This window comes from Triticum urartu, chromosome 7A (genome assembly GCF_056163025.1).
Source record: "Triticum urartu cultivar PI428250 chromosome 7A, HENAU_Tu73, whole genome shotgun sequence".
In the NCBI taxonomy this organism is placed as follows: Eukaryota; Viridiplantae; Streptophyta; class Magnoliopsida; order Poales; family Poaceae; genus Triticum; species Triticum urartu.
Window position 1 is genome coordinate 545,950,195 of NC_141879.1, and position 17,058 is coordinate 545,967,252.

The following is a 17,058-nucleotide window of genomic DNA, read 5'->3' on the forward strand; positions in this document are numbered from 1 at the left end:
TAAGTCATGAAGAAAGCAATAGCAACATACTAAACGATCGGGTGCTAAGCTAATGGAATGGGTCATGTCAATCAGATCATTCACCTAATGATGTGATCCCGTTAATCAAATAACAACTCTTTGTCCATGGTTAGGAAACATAACCATCTCTGATTAACGAGCTTGTCTAGTAGAGGCATACTAGTGACACTCTATTTGTCTATGTATTCACACATGTATTATGTTTCCGGTTAATACAATTCTAGCATGAATAATAAACATTTTCATCATATAAGGAAATAAATAATAACTTTATTATTGCCTCTAGGGCATATTTCCTTCAGTTGGATTATCAACAGCGAAAGGATAAGCTTGATGTGGGCTTATGGAAGACATCTCAAAATTATGAGCTGAAATTCTGCCAATAACGGAAAACAATAGATTGGTTTGATATGAGCAAGAAGACGAGAAACTATTTCACCGGGAGGATAAAAGAAGAACTTGGATCATTTATAAGCACCGTAATTGCAACAAACCTTAGGGAAGGCTTTAGGTGAAATATAACGCAAGATAACTCCAATGACGAGATTGATGGATTTAAAATATCTCATTCTTAACAACATGTGAATCATGAAACATGAACTCAAATTATCAAGAATGACATAATACCACCTCCAATGATACGGAAGAAAGAATTGCACTTCGGATTGCAAAATGAAGACTGCTTGAGCTCCTCTGAAAAGAATCTTGATGAACACCTCGAGAAAGAAATTAAATCCTTGATGAACCATCAAGTAGAACCTTGATGAAGAACTCCGGTAACAAAAGGATAACGAAAAGAAAGAGAAGTTGGAAACAGAAGGTGAAACCTTGCAATGATTTAGATGGATCTCCGTGGCGATATAATTGAAAGAGGTTGGAACTCCGGGAAGAAAAGATAAGATGAACAATTGAGATCAAGAATTTTGATGAACCTCCGGAATAGGGAATTAATCATTTGGATGAAACAAGAATAAGAATTACATTATGCTTAACCTTCACCAATTAAATTGATGACAAGAAACGGATTTCGCATACTACTTATTCCAGTTGCAACGGATTGAAGAGAGATATAGCATGAACTTGGGAAGGTCTTCAACGATCCACCGGTAGAATTTGAAAAGCACGAATGCATAGATATGATACACGAAGGAAGAAAAACTCTTGAACGAACCACCGTAAGAATTGAAAAAGAACGATTAAAACATGAAGAAACACCGGGAAGAATTAGCAATTAAATGAAGATGCTTGTGAGGATTTAGATCCATGAGAACGAAGAGATTACGAGCTGATTAAAGAATATTAAATGATGCACCGATGAGATTTGGGGAACGAGAGCTGAAAGCTGAGAATGAATAAATTTGAAAAGATGGCCCTTCGGAGGAAAGAAATGGAAACAACTCATGAAATGCTCCGGATGGTTGAAAAGAATATCTCCCAATCGAATACAATTATGAGGGGATGGCACGAAGCTAGAGCCATGAATCTTGAAGAGAATGGAGCAAGATTAAAGAGAAACTCTTCTTCGGTCTTCAAAATACGAGAATGGCGACGAGAACACCACCATGAATATTGATGAGAGACCCCGGGAGAATGAAAGCGAAGAGGTTGAGCCAACAATGAAAAGAGTTTGAAAGATCTTGGGGAAAGACATTTGACTGATGATGATTCATTCTTACATCAAACTTCGAAAAGAATTTGAGAGTAGCGCCGGGAAAAATAAGAAGAGTCAGGTAAGATCCTGGGAAAAGACCTGTGGGTTAGGGCCCACTCAAAAGATACACCGCTGAATGATTTAAAAGAGAGAAAGCATCGGTTGAATTAAATGGCTTGAATGAGATAACATCCACAAAAAAAAGCTTGAACGAAAGCAGAGTGAACACATGAATCTTCGAGATATCTTGAGCACTCCGGGACAATAGAATAGCGAGAGGTGAACGATTAAGAATTTCACCGGCATGAGAAAGCCTTGAAATGAGGAAAAGGGTAAAGAAACACCAAAAACTTGAATTCGATCCACCAGAGAAGAAAAAGAACGAATAATGATGAACTAGAAGCTCCGTTAGAATCTTCATGAGAATCACCGGATAAGGATATTGGTTGAAAAGAATGGAGAGACTTCACATCAGTAAAATGGATACTTGATTAAGAAATTCGAGTCCTTGAAGAAAAAGGGTGGGTGGGTGGGAAAACAAAGACAACTTGGAGACGGATGAAACAAACACCATTGAGAAGAACTGATACTTGATCAAGCGGATGTTGAAATGATCGGATCCACTTGAAGAGAAGCACACCGGTTTAAAAAGGATTGACATGACAAACTCGATGATCGAGAAGGATTAGTGTTCACATCGGGGTACGAGAACACCGCTTAGGAAAGGGATGGAATCCACATTTGTCTCTGAAGCAACCCAAATACCACAACCCAAAACAAAACAAAGGATTGGCTTGCAGAATAAGCCAGAACAAACATATGATAGAGATTTCGTCCGAAGTTTTCGTGGTGGGGCCTACACGGGCTCGATCGTACAGCACCATCATGTACAAGGCAGTGCACATGACATACGAAGCGTCCCCGAGTCGACATAGCCAAGGACTCTTTAAGACACAACGAGACCACTGTAAAACCGACCGTGAATAGGCGGACCACTAGACGTCGAACCCCAATTTCATATCATACATCTGTCGAAAAGATATCCTAGGAGCTACTTGAATTCCCACTTATAAACTCCCGAAATTTTCCGGTTATGCAATCAGGTGTTGGGGATACAGGGGAAGCATAATATCTCACCCAAAACTAGCAAATCCTACATCCAGCTGTATCCATCCTTGAACACATAACCAAGAAACCTTCGGAAATCGTCTACCTCAACCTTCGAAAAGCATCCATTATACGAGTTATGGCAATACTCCCGAACTCCCGCCCCAGTACTGGGTGGCGTCGAGGTTATCTCAGCAACAACTGCATAAAAGAGATTTTCGATGTCGGCGAACTAAACTCAGGTATTCCAGAACTGCAACGATAAAATTGTGAGGACAACACCTCGAAGCTCAACTCCCCGGGACACTGCCACAACCCCTAAATGACAGGAGGCACCAAGAACAATGTTCTCGTCACAAAGGAACGATTCCAAGATACCCGCGTGATCCTAAAAAAATTAGTGAAATTTGAGAAGAGAAGAGTCAAAACTCTACGTCAGGATGCCTTACCAGAGTGATGAAGGGACTGGGGAGTAAAAAGAATTCCTAAACTCTCCGATATATAATTCCTAAATGACTCAAAACATTTCTAGACTCAATAACGCCAGCGATTCGATCAAGCAGGGGGCTCCTAAGGTCGGGGACGGCTCTGATACCAACTTGTAACGCCCTCGATGCGGCTATATCTCCCATGTGTCGAAGCACGACTTAGAGGCATAACCGCATTGAAAGCAATGTCACAAGTGAGGTAATCTTCACACAACCCATGTAATACATAAGGGAAAGAGATACATAGTTGGCTTACAATCGCCACTTCACACAATACATGAATAAAGCATTACATCATCCAAATACAATCAAGGTCCGACTACGGAACCAAAATAAAAGAAGACTACCCCAAATGCTACACAGATCCCCGATCGACCCCAACTGAGCTCCACTACTGATCAACTAGAACGAAACAACACAAGGACAAGATCTTCATCGAGCTCCTCCTGAGCTCAGCTGCGTCACCTGCACGATATCATCGACACCTGCAAACTGGTGTTGGAAGTATCTGTGAGTCACGGGGACTCAGCAATCTCACACCCTCGCGATCAAGACTATTTAAGCTTATAGGTAAGGGTAAAAGGTATGAGGTGGAGCTGCAGCAAGCGACTAGCATATATGGTGGCTAACATACGCAAATGAGAGCAAGAAGAGAAGGCAAAGCGCGATCGAGAAACTATGATCAAGAAGTGATCCTAGAACAACCTACGTCAAACATAACTCCAACACCGTGTTCACTTCCCGGACCCCGCCGAGAAGAGACCATCACGGTTACACACGCGGTTGATGTATTTTAATTAAGATCAACTTCAGGTTTTCTACAACCAGACAATAACAAATTCCCATCTGCCCATAACCACGGGCACGGCTTTTGAAAGTTCAAATCCCTGCAGGGGTGTCCTAACTTAGCCCATCACAAGCTCTCACGGTCAACGAAGGATATTCCTTCTAGCGGGAAGACCCGATCAGACTCGAAATCCCGGTTACAAGACATTTCGACAATGGTAAAACAAGACCAGCAAAGCCACCCGAATGTGCCGACAAATCCCGATAGGAGCTGCACATATCTCGTTCTCGGGGCACACCGGATTGTCCAAACTTCCGGTAGGCCAGCCCAGAGTTGCCCCTGGTGGCCACCGGCGGCTGACAAGTTGGACCAACACTTAGAGGAGCATTGGCCCGGGGGTTTAAATAGAGATGACCCTTGGGCAGGCCTACCCAAGGGAAAAAAGGCTAGGTGGCAAATGGTAAAACTAATGCTGGGCCTTGCTGGAGGTGTTTTATTAAAGGCGAACTGTCAAGGGATTCCCATTATACCCAACCGCGTAAGGAACGCAAAATCCGGGAACATAACACCGATATGACAGAAACTAGGGCGGCAAGAGTGGAACAAAACACCAGGCATAAGGCCAAGCCTTCCACCCTTTACCAAGTGTATAGATGCATTAATTAGATAAGAGATATTGTGATATCCCAACAAGTAAACATGTTCCAACAAGGAACAACATCTCCATGTTCCAACAAAGAACAAACTTCAATCTTCACCTGCAACTAACAACGCTATAAGAGGGGCTGAGCAAAGCGGTAACATAGCCAAACAACGGTTTGCTAGGACAAGGTGGGTTAGAGGCTTGGTTCAACAATATGGGAGGCATGACAAGCAAGTGGTAGGTATCGCAGCATAGGCATAGCAAAAGAGCGAGCAACTAGCAAGCAAAGATAGAAGTGATTTCGAGGGTATGGTCATCTTGCCTGAAATCCCGCAAGGAAGAAGAACGAGTCCATGAAGAAGATAAACGGACGTAGTCGAACGGTTCCTCACAAACGCGACATTATCGGAACCAACCCGAAGAAGCAACACCGGAAAGAAGCACACAACATAGTCAACAACCACTACAACAACATGGCATGATGCACAACAAGTATGATGCATGTCCGGTTTAAAGAAGCATGGCATGGCAAAGTGCACAAACAATCCTACAAATTAAATGGAGCTCAATATGCATCGGGATGCATATTGACAAAACACCACATGCCTTACTTAGTTCTCTCTTGTTTATGTACCCAACAAGGTTAAAAGTTGTTAGCATGGCAGAAGGTGAAGCATGATGAAACTATCTAATCTAGGCAAGTTTAAATGAGGCCGGAAGCAACAAACAACAATTCCGGTAAATCCCCATATGCATATATTAGGTTTGGTACTGTCCTGCCCTAAACACAAGTTAAACATGCAAAATGATGCCACCATGTTAAACTAGGCATATTTCTACCCCATTTACATGTAAAGTTTATTAAAATCCGAGTTACGGTTATTTAGTTATGAAATAAATCATTTTAGCAAGTTATTTAAGCAAATCTAAACAAACAACATTTTAAACATTTTAAACATAGATGAGAACAGCATATTACGAAACTAGATGAAAATCTAAGCATTTTACATATATTACATGCTTTATTATGATGCATGGATATTTAGATATGAGCAAAGCAAATTAATGGCATTTCAGTAAATATGCATGCACTGGAAAATGCTGAAATCACAGAGCAGAAAAAAACACATATGCGGGCCAGAAGCATTACAGTGCAACGGCCCAAGAGTGAATGAGGCCCAAGAGGATTTGGGGTCCCGCAGATGACTGTGGGAGCAAAATATAAAAGGAAACAGGGGCAAAAATTGGGATGCCTGGGAATTGAACCTAGCACCTCACAGTTGAAAACAGAGCGCGCTGACCAGCTCGCCTAGAAGATGTCTATGATGGATACTGGACTTGACATGACATGAACGAAAACAAAGCTTGATCTGGTAAGGCAAAAATTGATGGCAAAGAATGTGCCCGTGGAGATTTGATCCCTGGTCGCCTGGGTGGTTAAGGGGAAGACTAACCAGTTGGGCTAGTGCCTGTGTTGTGTGCTCTAGGAGGTGGTTTGCTTTATAGGAAAGGAACAGAAGTGGCAAGCTTCAGCCATGGCTACACCGAGAAAGCTCACGGCAGCAGCGAGCGAACGCGGCGCCGATCTCGGCTGCTAGGCATCAGCGGGTGTGCGGAAAATGGTGTGCATGCGGATGAACCAAGCGGTGGCTGCTGCGGGCATGCGCACAATGCTACGGGTACTGCAAACCGAGGACGAGCAGGAGCTTGTCTCGGTCATGGAGAATACTACGACCGGATCCGTGCGGTTGGTGCTGTGCGGCTGCTGCGCTAGGATTGTGTGCGAGCGCGGACAGAGAGGGTCGAGCGCTTGCGGGGGTGTGCAGGAGAATCCGTACGTGGGTGTAGCAAGGGCGGCAGCATGCAAAAGTTCAGAGATCACGGCCATGGTTGCTGGATGGAATAGAGACATTGCAAGGAGGGGGCGTGGGGCTTGCATGAGCTCGCGAGCATGTGCTGTGGAGGTGCTGATGCGTGTGCGACAGAGGATCCAGAGAGGGGGTGAAGCGCGAGGAACCGCGGCGTGTACTGAAACTACACAACAAAATTCAGAGCTCATTGGAGCACCGAGAACACGAAGATGGCATGGATCCAGTGACGACCCCAACGATCTAATCGCGATGGAAAAGAGCAGGGTTGGAGTTGGGTATACCTAGTATACCTGTGACATGAGGATGCGGCCGGGGACGCAGAATATCGACGGAGAGGAGGCGAGGAACTCCGGTGGACTTGTTGTCCGTGAAGAAGACGAAGTAGGGGACGAAGAGGACGTCAGGGAAGGCGTCCTCGGGCTCGGATCGGCGTCAGAACGGACTCGGGGAAGCGCTGCGGTGCTCGGGGTCGATGGAAGGGAGGCCGGCGATGCTCCTACTCCGGTGATGAGCTCTTGCTTGGACCGGCCATGGTGGCTGCAGGGAGAAGATGGAGCAGGGAGGAGCTGCCCTCCTGGCCGGCGGCGGCGGAGGAAAACTAGAGGGAGAAGGGGAAACCCTAGGGCGTGGCTGCTGGCTTAAAAGGAGGGGGAGAAGATGGCGCGACCTCGGCGTCCGTGAAGCTCACGGCGCGAGAGCGAGCGCTCTGTCTCTGGAACAGAGACGGCGACGCAACGGGGCAGGTGGCCGTGAACAGAGTTGGGCCAGGTGGGCTGCGCTGGAGCTTCTGCTAGGCTTGGTTGGGCTGCGGGTGAGGGAAAAGGCACAAGTGGCTGCACTGGGAGGGCTTTCCCTTTTCTCCTTAATTCTGTAAATTTGTAATTCGCAGCTGAAGAAAAGGAAAAGGCCAGGGAGGTAGGAGATTAATTTGAAAGAAGTAAAAATATTTTTGTACTTTTGGAATTATGCAGGATTAGAATAAATTGACTTGGCAATTTTTAGAGGTAGAAAAAATAATCCAAGTTTGGATTAATTCAAACTTGAGTCATTTTTGATCCCAACCAAATCAAACCCAAAACATCTGAAACTTGACAGAGAGGTTGCTGGCAAGGTGTAAGATTATCAGGAAATAAATGAAAATTTACGGAGGAGGGAAAAAGCCACTTGACCTGAAAGGCAAAGTTTGAAAAATATGAAGAAGTGGATAGGTTGTGCACTTGGGGGAAAATGCTGATGGAAAAGATCAAGATGGATAGCACACCAACAATACATCAACATGAAGAATGCAACCCACATGATGATCATGATAGAATGCAATAAAATGACACAAGGCATATTAAATATCATACGGAAAGCAAGATGACTATGGCAACAACATGGATGGCACAATGCAATATAACAAATGATGAACATGATGCAAGAAGAAAAAAAATATGACAATGACATTCATCATGATCATGGCAGAAACACATCGGAAAGAAATATGCAAAACAATAATGATAATGCAACAAACACAATAGACACACGACAACAACTAAAATAAATAGAAGGCATCTAGAGCATCGGTCTTGGGGCGTCACATACCATCTAATCCTTCTTTATAAAGATGTGGGTCATCCCAAAAGTAATGTCTCAAATCATAGAAGAACTTTTTCTTTTACTGGTATGTGAAACTAGGTGGTATAAATTTAGCAACAATGTAATTAGCATAATCAGCATACCATGGAGCAGTTCGAGAAGCATTTATGACGTTTAATTGTTCATCAGGAAAGCTATCATCAATAGGTAGTGGGTCATCAAGAACATTTTCTAACCTAGACAAGTTGTCTGCAACGGGGTTCTCAGCTCCCTTTCTATCAATAATATGCAAATCAAATTCTTGTAGCAGGAGAACCCATCTAATAATCCTAGGTTTAGCATCTTTCTTTTCCATAAGGTATTTAATAGCAGCATGATCAGTGTGAATAGTTACTTTAGAATCAACAATATAAGGTCTGAACTTATCACAAGCAAAAACAACTGCTAAAAATTCTTTTTCAGTGGTTGCATAATTTCTCTGGGCGTTGTCTAGAGTTTTACTAGCATATTGAATAACATTTAATTTCTTATCAACTCTTTGCCCTAGAATAGCACCTACAGCCTAATCACTAGCATCACACATAATTTCAAAGGGTAAATTCCAATCAGGTGGCTGAACAATAGGTGCAGAAATTAATGCTTTCTTAAGTATTTCAAATGCTTCTACACAATCATCATCAAAGACGAAAGGAATATCTTTTTGTAATATATTAGTTAGAGGCCGAGAAATTTTTGAGAAGTCCTTAATGAACCTCCTATAAAAACCGGCGTGACCAAGGAAGCTTCTTAGACCTTTAATGTCCTTGGGATATGGCATCTTTTCAAAAGCATCAACTTTCGCTTTATTGACTTCAATGCCTCTTTCAGAAATTTTATGCCCCAAGACAATACCTTCATTAACCATAAAGTGGCATTTCCCCCAATTCAGAACAAGATTAGTTTCTTCACATCTCTGCAAAACTCGATCAAGGTTGCTCAAGCAATCATCAAAAGAGGATCCATAAACAGAGAAATCGTCCATTAAAACCTCACATATCTTTTCACAAAAGTCAGAAAATATAGCCATCATGCATCTTTGAAAGGTAGCAGGTGCATTACATAAACCAAAAGGCATACATCTATAAGAATAAGTATCGAATGGGCAAGTAAAAGTGGTCTTTGCTTGATCTTCAGCTGACATAGGTATTTGAGAGAAGCCAGAGTAACCATCTAGAAAGCAAAAATGTGTATGTTTGGATAACTTTCTAGCATTTAATCAATAAAAGACAAAGGGTAATGATCTTTTTTAGTAGCTTTATTTAATTTGCGGAAATCAATTACCATCCTATAACCTATAATAATTCTTTGCGGGATCAATTCATCTTTATCATTAGGAACAACAGTAATACCTCCCTTCTTAGGGGCACAATGGACATGACTTACCCACTGACTATCAGCAACGGGATAAATTATACCTGCCTCAAGGAGCTTTAATATTTCCTTTCTTACCACTTCTTTCATTTTAGGATTCAGCCATCGTTGGTGATCAATAACTGGTTTGGTGTCTTTCTCCAAATTTATTTTGTGTTGACATAGAGTGGGACTAATGCCCTTAAGATCATCAAGAGTATATCCAATAGCAGCACAGTGCTTCTTTAGAGTTTTCAACAATTTCTCTTCCTCCTTCTCTAAAAGGTTAGCACTAATAATAACAGGATATATCTTCTTTTCATCAAGATAAGCATATTTAAGAGTATGAAGTAATGGTTTAAGCTCAAACACGGGATCACCCTTGGGTGGAGGAGGATCCCCTAAGATTTCAACAGGTAAATTATGTTTCAGAATGGGTCCTTGTTTATATAATACTTCATCTATTTCCCTTCTTTCATTCATAAACATATCATTCTCATGGTCTAGCAAATATTGTTCTAAAGGATCATTAGGAGGCACAGCAATAGAAGCAAGACCAATAATTTCATCTTTACTAGGCAATTCTTCATCACGGGGTTGTCTATGAAATTTAGAAAAATTAAACTCATGAAACATATCATCCAACCAATAGTAACAACATCCTTCTTGCAATCTATCTTAGCATTAACAGTATTCAAGAAGGGTCTACCAAATATAATGGGACAAAAGCTATCTTGAGGGGAACCAAGAACAAGAAAATCAGCAGGATATTTAACTTTCCCACGCAAGACTTCAACATCTCTAACAATCCCAACTGGTGAAATAGTGTCTCTATTGGCAAGCTTAATTGTGACATCAATCTCTTCTATCTCAGCAGGTGCAGTATCATGCATAATTTCTTTGTATAAGGAATGAGGTATTGCACTTGCACTAGCACCCATATCACATAAGCCATGATAGCAATGATCTCCTATTTTAACAGAAATAACATGCATGCCTACCACAGGTCTATGTTTATCTTTAGCACTAGGCCTAGCAATTCTAGCAGCTTCATCACAGAATTAAATAACATGCCCATCAATATTATCGGCCAAGAGATCTTTGACCATAGCAATATTAGGTTCAACTTTAACTCGCTCAGGGGGTTTATGTGTCCTAATATTACTTTTGTTGACTACAGTTGAAACTTTAGCATGATCCTTTATTCTAACAAGGAAAGGTGGTTTCTCAACATAAGCAGTAGGAACAATAGGATCATTATAAGTGATAGTCTTTTCTTCGACTTTAATAGGTGCAACTACTTTTAATTCAATGGGAGGATTATATTTAAACCACTTCTCCTCAGGGAGATCAACATGAGTAGCAAAGGATTCACGGAAAGAAGCTACTATATCATAGTCAAGTCCATATTTAGTGCTAAATTTACGGAAAACATCGGTATCCATAAAAGATTTAACACAATCAAAATTAGGTGTTATACCTGACTCCTTACCTTCTTCGAGATCCCAATCTTCAGAGTTGCGTTTAATTCTCTCCAATAAATTCCATTTGAATTCAATAGTCTTCATCATAAAGGAACCAGTACAAGAAGTATCGAGCATGGAGCGATTGTCGTCAGAAAGCCGAGCATAAATTTTTTGAATACTCATTTCTCTTGAGAGCTCATGATTGGGGCATGAATATAACATTGACTTATGCCTCCCCCAAGCTTGAGCGATGATTTCTCCTTCGCGAGGCCAAAAATTATATATATAATTACGATCACAATGAACAAGATGCATAGGATAAAACTTCTGATGGAATTCCACTTTCAATCGCTTATAGTCCCATGATCCCATATCATCACATAGCCTATACCATGTCAATGCATCTCCCTTCAAAGATAAAGGGAAGACCTTCTTCTTGATAACATCATCGGGCATACCTGCAAGCTTAAATAATCCACAAACTTCATCCACATAGATTAAGTGTAAGTTGGGATGCAATGTTCCATCTCCTGCAAAAGGATTAGCTAGCAGTTTCTCTATCATACCCGAAGGAATTTCGAAGTAAACATTTTCATTTTCAGTAGGTCCAGTAGTTTGAGGAGCAACTATTTGCTCTACCGGTCGGGGTGAAGATACCCCGAACAAGCCCCTCAAAGGATTACTTTCCATAGTAACAAGTGACAGTAAATTTCAGCACACTATATAAAATTTTCCTTACTAAATTCCACCTACCAAAGGCGCTTCACTCCCCGGCAACGGCGCCAGAAAAGAGTCTTGATGACCCACAAGTGTAGGGGACCTATCGTAGCCTTTTCGATAATTAAGAGTGTCAAACCCAACGAGGAGCAGAAGGAAATGATAAGCAGTTTTCAGTAAGGTATTCTCTGCAAGCACTGAAATTATCGGTAACAGATAGTTTTGTGATAAGGTAATTTGTAACGAGTAGCAAGTAATAAAAGTAAATAAGGTGCAGCAAGATGGCCCAATCCTTTTTGTAGCAAAGGACAAGTCTGGACAAACTCTTATATGAAGTAAAGCGCTCCCAAGGACACATGGGAATTATCGTCAAGCTAGTTTTCATCACGTTCATATGATTCGCGTTCGGTACTTTGATAATTTGATATGTGGGTGGACCGGTGCTTGGGTGCTGTCCTTACTTGGACAAGCATCCCACTTATGATTAACCCCCATTGCAAGCATCCGCAACTACAACAGAACTATTAAGGTAAACCTAACCATAGCATGAAACATATGGATCCAAATCAGCCCCTTACGAAGCAACGCATAAACTAGGGTTTAAGCTTCTGTCACTCTAGCAACCCATCATCTACTTATTACTTCCCAATGCCTCCCTCTAGGCCCAAACAATGGTGAAGTGTCATGTAGTCGACGTTCACATGACACCACTAGAGGGATGACAACATACATCTCATCAAAATATCGAACGAATACCAAATTCACATGACTACTAATAGCAAGACTTCTCCCATGTCCTCAGGAACAAACGTAACTACTCACAATGCATATTCATGTTCATAATCAGAGGGGTATTAATATGCATAATGGATCTGAACATATGATCTTCCACCAAGTAAACCAACTAGCATCAACTACAAGGAGTAATCAACACTACTAGCAACCCACAGGTACCAATCTGAGGTTTGGATACAAAGATTGGATACAAGAGATGAACTAGGGTTTGAGATGAGATGGTGCTGGTGAAGATGTTGATGGAGATTGACCCCCTCCCGATGAGAGTGTTGGGGAATGTAGTAATTTCAAAAAAATTCCTACGCACACGCAAGATCATGGTGATGCATAGCAATGAGAGGGGAGAGTGTTGTCCACGTATCCTCGTAGACCGAAAGCGGAAGCGTTAGCACAACGTGGTTGATGTAGTCGTACGTCTTCACGATCCGACCGATCAAGTACCGAACGTACGGCACCTCCGAGTTCAGCACACGTTCAACCTGATGACGTCCCTCGAACTCCGATCCAGCCGAGTGTTGAGGGAGAGTTTCGTAAGCATGACGGCGTGGTGACGATGATGATGTTCTACCGACGCAGGGCTTCGCCTAAGCACCGCTACAGTATTATCGAGGTGGACTATGGTGGAGGGGGGCAGCGCACACGGCTAAAATATCAAACGATCAATTGTTGTGTCTCTAGGGTGCCCCCTACCCCTGTATATAAAGGAGCAAGGGGGGTGCGGCCGGCCAGGAGAGAGGGCGCACTAGCAGGAGTTCTACTCCCACTGGGAGTAGGACTCCCCCCTTTCCTAGTTGGATTAGGACTTGGGAGGAGGGAGAAAGGAGGGAGAAAGGAAGGAAGGGGGGGGCGCCGCCCCCCTCTCCTTGTCCTATTCGAACTAGGGGGAGGGGCGCGCAGCCCAGCACTGGCCGCCTCTCCTCTTCTCCGTAAAGGCCTGCTAAGGCCCATTAACCTCCTGGGGGGTTCCGGTAACCTCCCGGTACTCGGGTAAAATCCCGATTTCACTCGGAACACTTCTGATATCCAAACATAAGCTTCCAATATACCAATCTTCATGTCTCGGCCATTTCGAGACTCCTCGTCATGTCCGTGATCACATCCGGGACTCCGAACAACCTTCGGTACATCAAAACATATAAACTCATAATATAACTGTCATCGAAACGTTAAGTGTGCGGACCCTTCGGGTTCGAGAACTATGTAGACATGACCGAGACACGTCTCCGGTCAATAACCAATAGAGGAACCTGGATGTTCATATTGGTTCCCACATATTCTGCGAAGATCTTTATCGGTCAGACCGCATAACAACATACGTTGTTCCCTTTGTCATCGGTATGTTACTTTCCCGAGATTCGATCGTCAGTATCTCAATACCTAGTTCAATCTTGTTATCAGCAAGTCTCTTTACTCGTTCCGTAATACATCATCCTGCAACTAACTCATTAGTTGCAATGCTTGCAAGGCTTAAGTGATGTGCTAAGCTAACGGAATGGGTCAAGTCAATCACATCATTCTCCTAATGATGTGATCCCATTAATCAAATGACAACCCATGTCAATGGTTAGGAAACTTAACCATCTTTGATCAAAGAGCTGGTCAAGTAGAGGCATACTAGTGACACTCTGTTTGTCTATGTATTCACACATGTATTATGTTTCGGTTAATACAATTCTAGCATGAATAATAAACATTTATCATGATATAAGGAAATAAATAACAACTTTATTATTGCCTCTAGGGCATATTTCCTTCAGTCTCCCACTTGCACTAGAGTCAATAATCTAGTTCACATCGCCATGTGATTTAATACCAATAGTTCACATCATCATGTGATTAACACCCATAGTTCACATCGACATGTGACCAACACCCAAAGGGTTTACTAGTGTCAATAATCTAGTTCACATCTCTATGTGATTAACACCCAAAGAGTACTAAGGTGTGATCATGTTTTGCTTGTGAGAGAAGTTTAGTCAACGGGTCTGCCACATTCAGATCCGTAAGTATTTTGCAAATTTCTATGTCAACAATGCTTTGCACGGAGCTACCCTAGCTAATTGCTCCCACTTTCAATATGTATCCAGATTGAGATTTAGAGTCATCTGGATCAGTGTCAAAATTTGCATCGACGTAACCCTTTATGACGAACCTTTTTGTCACCTCCATAATCGAAAAACATATCCTTATTCCACTAAGGATAATATTGACCAATGTCCAGTGATCTACTCCTAGATCACTATATTACTCCTTTGCCAAACTCAGGGCAGGGTATGCAATAGGTCTGGTACACAGCATGGCATACTTTATAGAACCTATGGTTGAGGCATAGGGAATGACTTTCATTCTCTCTCTATCTTCTACCGTGGTCGGGTTTTGAGTCTTACTCAACTTCACACCTTGTAACACAGGAAAGAACTCCTTCTTTGACTGTTCCATTTTGAACTACTTCAAAATCTTGTCAAGGTATGTACTCATTGAAAAACTTATCAAGCGTCTTGATCTATCTCTATAGATCTTGATGCTCAATATGTAAGCAGCTTCACCTAGGTCTTTCTTTGAAAAACTCCTTTCAAACATTCCTTTCTGCTTTGCAGAATAATTCTACATTATCTCCGATCAACAATATGTCATTCACATATACTTATCAGAAATGTTGTAGTGCTCCCACTCACTTTCTTGTAAATACAGGCTTCACCGCAAGTCTGTATAAAACTATATGCTTTGATCAACTTATCAAAGCGTATATTCCAACTCCGAGATGCTTGCACCAGTCCATAGATGGATTGTTGGAGCTTGCATATTTTGTTAGTACCTTTAGGATTGACAAAACCTTCTGGTTGCATCATATACAACTCTTCTTTAATAAATCCATTAAGGAATGCAATTTTGTTTATTCATTTGCCAGATTTCATAAAATGCGGCAATTGCTAACATGATTCGGACAGACTTAAGCATAGATACGAGTGAGAAACTCTCATCGTAGTAAACACCTTGAACTTGTCAAAAACCTTTTTGCGACAATTCTAGCTTTGTAGATAGTAACACTACTATCAGCGCCCGTCTTCCTCTTGAAGATCCATTTATTCTCAATTGCTTGCCGATCAACGGGCAAGTCAACCAAAGTCCACACTTTGTTCTCATACATGGATCCCATCTCAAATTTCATGGCTTCAAGCCATTTTGCGGAATCTGAGCTCACCATCGCTTCTTCATAGTTCGTAGGTTCATCATGGTCTAGTAACATAACTTCCAGAACAGGATTACTGTACCACTCTGGCGCGGATCTTACTCTGGTTGACCTACGAGGTTCAGTAACAACTTGATCTAAAGTTTCATGATCATCATCATTAACTTCCTCACTAATTGATGTAGGTGTCGCAGAAACCGGTTTCTGTGATGAACTACTTTCCAATAAGGGAGCAGGTATAGTTACCTCATCAAGTTCTACTTTCCTCCCACTCACTTCTTTCGAGAGAAACTCCTTCTCTAGAAAGGATCCATTCTCAGCAATGAATATCTTGCCTTCGGATCCGTGATAGAAGGTGTACCCAACATTTTCTTTTGGGTATCCTATGAAGACAAACTTCTTCGATTTGGGTTTGAGCTTATCAGGTTGAAACTTTTTCACATAAGCATTGCAACCTCAAACTTTAAGAAACGACAACTTAGGTTTCTTTCCAAACCATAGTTCATACGGTATTGTCTCAACGGATTTAGATGGCGCCCTATTTAACGTGAATGTAGCTGTCTCTAATGCATAACCCCAAAATGATAGTGGTAAATCGGTAAGAGACATCATAGATCGCACCATATCTAATAAAGTACGGTTATGACGTTCGGACACACCATTACGCTGTGGTGTTCCAGGTGGCATGAGTTTTGTGAAACTATTCCACATTGTTTTAATTGAAGGCCAAACTCGTAACTCAAATATTCGCCTCTGCGATCATATCGCAGAAACTTTATTTTCTTATTACGATGATTTTCCACTTCACTCTGAAATTCTTTGAACTTTTCAAATGTTTCAGACTTACGTTTCTTCAAGTAGATATACCCATATCTGCTCAAATCATCTGTGAAGGTCAGAAAAATAACGATACCCGCCGCTAGCCTCAACACTCATCGGACCTCATACATCAGTATGTATTATATCCAATAAGTCAGTTGCTCACTCCATTGTTCTAGAGAACGGAGTCTTAGTCATGTTTGCCCATGAGGCATGGTTCGCAAGCATCAACTGATTCATAATCAAGTGATTCCAAAAGCCCATCAGCATGGATTTTCTTCATGCGCTTTACACCAATATGACCTAAACGGCAGTGCCACTAATAAGTTGCACTATCATTATTAACTTTGTATATTTTGGCTTCAATATTATGAATACGTGTATGACTACGATCGAGATCCAACAAACCATTTTCATTGGATGCATAACCATAGAAGGTTTTATTCATGTAAACAGAATAACAATTATTCTCTAACTTAAATGAATAACCGTATTGCAATAAACATGATCAAATCATATTCATGCTCAATGGAAAC